Genomic DNA, 6,957 nt, shown 5'->3' with positions numbered 1-6,957 from the left:
TGTATGTCTGTATGTCTGTATGTCTGTATGTCTGTATGTCTGTATGTCTGTATGTCTGTATGTCTGTATGTCTGTATGTCTGTCTGTCTGTATGTCTGTCTGTATGTCTGTATGTCTGTATGTCTGTATGTCTGTATGTCTGTATTTCTGTATGTCTGTATGTCTGTATGTCTGTATGTCTGTATGTCTGTATGTCTCTATGTCCTTCATGTTTGTAAGACAATTCCTCTCTCTCCTATTCTCTACAAGACAAACTCTCTCAGATGTAAGACGATACTTCCACTTCAATACCACTTTCGCTTCGCGAAGCGCAATCTGGATATCAAGGTCTGGCTTAAGTCAAATTGGCAAGGTCGGAAATATCTTCACTAAAAAGTTTTTTTGTAAAAACGAAGGAGTCAGCAAAAAGCAAATTTGCTTCGAATTAAGTGCACTTACAATTTGATAATCCAACAACACCGAAAAGAAACATTTTTTCACACAGGTAACAAAATAAGAGTATGATTTGTGTTTCTCACCGTACTCGGAACAAATTCCTTCATTACTAGCCTGTCTGTCCTGAATTTTTTCGTTTTTAAATTATTAAAAGCTTCTTGCGGTGCGGGTATCTTGAATGAAGAAACGTTACTAGCAATATTATATTTAAAAACGGAGTAAAATCTTTGAGTCCCGTGGCCATTTTGTATTTATTTTTAGTGAAATCGCACTGCGTAAACCGTAGTTATAAGCTTTGTTTATATTTTTACTAAAGTTGACATATGTATTAAAATTCTGTTTTACTGTTAACCAGACATACAAATCATAACAATAAGACCATTATATTATTTATATTTCAGATTTGTTAACATGAATAGTAGGCGAACGAATAATATAATTGCTCGCTTTAAAATAAATACGACCTTGGACACACTTCTTATTTTCAATGAAGATTCATCGAGGTACTCCGCAAATATTTGTATGCCGACCATCCCAACTCAAAAATTAAGAGAAATCGTTTCTACTAATCAATTTCTAATATTACCGCGATTGTCATCACAAGATATGCTAGAAAGTGAGTATTTTTAAAATAAGTTCGATTAAAATATAGACAAAACAATTCAAAGAAATAAGAATTTTGGAATTCCCATTTTATACCTCTACTCGCAGAGTAAAAAATATTCTTAAGAAGTAGTAGAACATATGAAGGATATATATTCATGTTAAGGATCAATATCCAATTCGATTTGTCCCTATTTTCATGTTTGTCCGTACGTATGTACGCTGAATAATGCTGGCAACAGAAAACGACATCTTTAATTTTATAAAACTATCTGTTGATAAGCAGCAAGCGGTATATTTACAGCATAAGAATTACTAAAACAAGTAACTTTAAAGGCAAAAAAATTTAGGATATGAATTTGAAAAAATATTTTAAGTCAACCTAAAATTTTAATGTTTTTTGTGCTTTTAGTGTGTTGAAGTATCTCCTATCACAGTGGTAATGTTCGCAGTACTGAGAAGGGGGCCAACGAAATACTTTGTTATTGTTATATTGTTAGTGGAACAATACACAAACACCTGTAGCGAGAGGACACTTGGTTTTTACTATTGATTCTTTATTTGATTTGAGCAGCCTTAATGCCGCTTCCAACATCCAGTTGTTTCTGATTCTTACCCTTAGTTACCTCCTTAGGTTCTAAGTAAGCCTAGGTCTCGTAGCTGCGCTGCCCACAGTTGGACGGCAGAGAGACGGTTATGTATATCTTATATGTATTATATATATTTAATTATGCTCTCTTTAGCTGGAGAGCGAGGGTATATGGATGTACTTAAGTTCGTTTGTGCGGCCTGCGTATGTAACAGAATGCTGACACTTGCACTTTCTTTGAACGCGCCGATCGACTCATGTTTCGGCCACTTGGGTTTTTGACCCGGCCGTTGTTTATGTAAACACTGCAACAAAGTGTTACAGTGTGTTTGTTTTAAGTACTCTTGATACAGTAGTTATTTAATATATGAGTAAGTAAAATCTCCCTCCTTTTAAAAAATAACGTAATTTCATCTAGTTATTTTAGTTCTTATTTTCTAAAAAATAATAGCAATAAAGAAAATGAAATTTATCAAAAATATTTATATATTAAAGATATTTATATATTTATGTTATTATCTAAGTATGGCCATACTAAATGTGGTTATGAAATAAAATGTTTTAGTCTATCCTTATGAACTATCTGTTTTTTGTTTTTCTCATTAACTATTATAAGAATATTTGTAATCTAACTTATGACCTGTTTTGTTTCTTAACAATACCTTATCTCCTACTGATATATCTATATTGTTTATTTTCTGATCATATAGTACCTTATTTTGATTCTTATGCTCTTCTATCATTATTTTAGCTTATTTATCTGCTACTTCTAGTCTGTATTTACTTTCTTTAGCATAATTATCTATATTATATATTGTTTCTATGGTATCTGTGCTATTAAATTAACTTGGTAAATTACTTGTTTTACCAAATACTAGCTCATATGGTCAATAATTATGTGTCATAGAGGGGGTCGTATTGAAACAAAAGAATCCATACGTCCCAATCAGTTTTATCAACCGATATATAAGATCGTATGTATTCATTAAAAGTTCTATGACTTCTCTCTATTGTTCCTACTGTCTGGTGGTGGTGTGCCGTAGATGATATATTTTTAATTCTTAGGTATTTGCACAAGTCATTTAAAATTGAATTCTTATATTCTGTACCCATGTCCGTAATGAGTGTCTTTATTGGACCGTACTTCAGAATAAAAGATTCAAATATTGCTTTAGCGACAGTATTAGCGTTCTTGTTTGGTACAGAAATGGCAACTAAATACATAGTTAAGTGACATATTAAAGTGACTGCATAATCGTTGCCATTTTCTGATTTTAGTAGCGGACCATTAGTGTCCACTATCACTCTGTCGAAAACATTTATAGGCGTGTCTGTTATTGTTGAAGGGGTCTTACAATGTTTAGTTATTTTAGCCTTGTGGCATTTCTGACATTTTCGTATGTACTCTGTGATATCACGAGTCATATTTTTCCAAAAATAATGTCTTTTGATTTTTGCTAAAGTTTTTGAAATGCCAGTATGACCTCCTTATATGGGATCGTCATGGAAATTAGACAGAATAGCTTCTTTATATTTTTGTTTATCTATTATGGTCACCGGGTTAAGTAGCACTACTCTTAAGGTTTTCAATATTTTATTGCCCATTAATTTGAAATTATCCATTGAAGTATATTGAAAGATATTTTCCCATGGTCCCACTTTGAGTTTGCAGATTTCATTTATACCGGCTTGCAGTTCAAGCCTTTGGAAAGATTGACCTAAGTCTAGAGTTACTCTAGAGCGATATAAATCGCTAACATCGTATCTTGCAGTAAAATAAACATAACATGTCACTACTTTACGTACTTCGTCATTGTTTATGACTTCATAAACAAGATTGCGTAGGCAATTGTACATAGTTGTCTTTTCCCTTCAGATATTCCATAGTGAAATTATAGTCTTCCAGCTCAAGTCGCATGTGCGTTTGCTTAGAGCTTGGGTTAGTCATTGAAAACAGGTAAGTTAAAGGTCTATGATCAGTCTTGACAGTGAAATGTCTACCATATACATATGGTCTGAAATAAGTTATTGCCCAATGAATTGCTGTCAATTATTGTTCTGTTGTACTTTTATTACTTTCGCCCTTAGTAAACGATCTTAATGCATAAGCGACTGGAAATTGAAGTCCATCATGGTTTTGACTTAAAACCGCTCCACACGCTTGCTTACTTGCATCCGTTATTATGCAAAACTCTTTGCTGAAATCTGGATATTGTAATAAATTCGGATTTATTAATGCCGATTTAAGATGTTCGAAGGCATTCTGGCAATTAGTTGTCCATTCGAATTAAACATCTTTTTTACATAATCTTGTTCTGTGACGAGAATATTCGGCAACATTTTTTATGAAACTTCTATAATAATTGCAAAATGCAACGAATCTTCTAGCGCTGTCCGCATCATTAGGGACTGGGTAATTCTTGATGACGTATTTTTTGTCATCTTTCAAGATTCCTTTATCAGTACATTTATGTCCCAGAAAAGTTACTTCATGCATGAAAAATGAACATTTTTCAGGATGAAACTTAAGGTTGTATTCCCTACATTTCTCAAAAACATTAGTTAAGTTTTTAAGCATATGTTTTTCGGAACAACCTATAACTATTAAATCATCCATATAAAGGAATGCTTGTAAAGGTTCTAATCCAGATAATGCAATAGTCATCATCCTCTGAAATGAATTAGGCGCTTTTTTTAAACCGAAAGGTAATCGTGTGAAACGATACGAGCCATTTCTCGTTGAAAATGACGTTATATCTCGTGAACTTTTTTCAAGCTCAATTTGATGAAAGCCAGACATTGAGTCCAGACATGAGAAATATTTTGCTCTTCCTAGTTGATCCAAAATGTTATCAATTCTAGGTAGCGGGAATTTATCTGACAACAGTTTTTTATTAATCTGGCGATAGTCAATTACTAATCGCCATTTTTAGTGTTTCAGATTTAGATAAGACCATTTTTCCTCTGTTTTCTGGATTGTTTTGAACTATGTCATAGTTCGAAAGTGGTTCATATTTTAAACTGTGAATATTTACTATTTGCATTTTTGGTTGTTGCGACTGTGTTCGCAACATAAATGCCATGTTGAATTTCCTCATTAGGTATTAGTATACTTTCTTCATCTGATGATAGATGAATCTCTCGGACCACTTGAGATCTTGCTGGTAGAATTATGGAATTATTACCATCTGTATATTATAGGAACATAAATTGGGAAATTCAAATTATTTGGTCTTAGGATAAACCAATCTTCATTATGATTGAAGTCTAGTTGACAATTTAACTTCTTTTTAAAATCAATGCCTATTATTCCATCACATGGTATTGCGAAATGCAAATCTACTATATGAAAATCGTGTCGAATTTTATATATATCGGTCTGTATCTCGAGGGAAATTAAGCCTTTGATTGAATAAACTCTTGGCCTATGCCTTGAATGTTTATTTTATTATCTTTCTGAATATCGCGAAGGATATCAGAATTTTCTTTAAAAATTTATATGTCTGAACCAGTGTCATTTAAGAATACAAGTTTTCTTTTGGTTTCTGTATTCGTAAAGCTTACAAATATATAAAGACTAATATTGATGGAGTGAACATTGTAGTTTACTATTGAGTATCTGAAGGGTGAGAGTTTCCCGAATTATTCTGGACAATTCTCACATAATTATTTATGTTACTGTTATTGTGACCTCGATTCGAGTTGCCACGGCCTCTTGAGTTTCCTCTATATTGGCAATAGAATATATTGAATAGTTTTTAAAATAAAGGACAGTATTAGGTTGTCCAATTGCTTCCGTGCAATTGTTTACGAACTTGGATATGGCATCATTCATGGTGTTGAAGGTGCCAGCCTGCATGATAAGTTTTACCTTATTTTTGCTTTGAATCCGTTTATATTGAAACAGCACAATTATATTTTCTCCAAAGGGTCATGGAATTCTTTTACTGTTGTGTGCCAATTATGTAATGGTATAACAGGGGACCCACGCTGCCGTCTATGTCATCGTGGTGATTATAGAATGGTATAATGGGGATCCCACGCTGCCGTCTATGTCGTCGTGGTTATTATATAATGGTATAACGGAGTCCCGGCCGGCGGGTTATGTAAGGGGGCGGCGGAGTCTTTATCACACGTGGACTCTTGGTAGATGCTCTCCAGGTGCAGATGTCTTCTTGGTCAGCGACGGGAGTTTTGAATCGGGAGAGTTTGAAAATCGGGCTTATAATTTCGTTAGAGATAATAAATGCTTCCGTTAAGTTTGGGTTTAAAATTAAGAGTAAATTTTATTAATCGGCTTGGGTGTATGTATACAGTCGCTGCACAAAATACCTCATTCAGCTAAATACAATGGTCTTAATTCAAAGTGTAAGTACATGTGTTTATATGAAGTATAAATGAGTGCCAGTGTTTTGGTGTCAGCACTCGATAGTTGCTAAGAGCTACTTTCTGGTAAATGTTGACGCTACACTTCTTGTTGGTTGAGTGGTTCGTCGGTTAGGGAACTGCCCCCACCTGCATTGAATTGACGGCCAGAATGAAGGAATGGTCGGAGCGAGTCCACTTTGTGCGTCTGCGGGAATGATGTAAGTTGTTCTTCTCTTCAAGATCATTAATAATATTACTCCGGTTTTGTAAATCCCAGCCAAACATATGTAAATTAAATTAAGGATTCGGTCGTCGATTAAAAAATTTATTTTTTATTTTTTTACCCGTAAAAGGGTATACTAGATTCGTTGAAAAGTATGTAACAGGTAGAAGGAAGCGTTTCCGGTCCTATTGATATGATTATTCATGAAACCTCGGCTTAAGAGAATTTTTTATCCAAAGAGATTAACATTATTAAAAAGATTCAAGAATTGTTTATAAATTTCCGAAGGTCTGAATGTTTACAGGTTGGTTAACATGTATAGCTTAGGTGTGAAGATGTTTCCGATTTGATTGATGTTATTATAGTTACTTATACCCATAAGCTATAGGGTATATAGGCCACGTTCCTGGGCCATAGTTCCTTGGTGAAGTTGCCGTTATTTTCGCCATAAGTTAGGTTGTTTATTGTGGTAGTGCAGTTTTTGGTGTAAATTACTGCACTGCCGCTAAACCGCGCTATTATTATTATCGGGATTTATAAGAATAACTATTCCTCCTTCAGCTTGCATAATTAACTGATCCGCCGTAGTCTCCTTGGCTTCACATGTTGCTGCGTTTCCGTTTAGGATACTCTGCAAGCATCCCTTACTAAACTTGTGAGAGATTTCGTGGCTATGACAGAAGTATTGTTTACAAATCTTGGTACATATTTCTTCGATATTAAATATTTAATGCTGGTC

At 34.0% G+C, this 6,957-nt stretch overlaps 1 long non-coding RNA gene across 1 annotated transcript; it reads left to right on the top strand.

Annotated features, from left to right (window-relative positions):
- Positions 1-313: 313 nt before the first annotated feature.
- LOC108114816 lies at positions 314-2,026 on the top strand. Its single transcript, XR_001772766.2, has 3 exons — positions 314-484; positions 837-1,051; positions 1,451-2,026. It is a non-coding gene; the product is annotated as an uncharacterized LOC108114816 (long non-coding RNA).
- Positions 2,027-6,957: the final 4,931 nt, after the last annotated feature.

The sequence above is a fragment of the Drosophila eugracilis genome, unplaced genomic scaffold, assembly GCF_018153835.1.
Source record: "Drosophila eugracilis isolate 14026-0451.02 unplaced genomic scaffold, ASM1815383v1 contig_1771, whole genome shotgun sequence".
NCBI classification, from domain to species: Eukaryota; Metazoa; Arthropoda; class Insecta; order Diptera; family Drosophilidae; genus Drosophila; species Drosophila eugracilis.
This window is presented reverse-complemented; position numbering and strand designations above follow the sequence as displayed.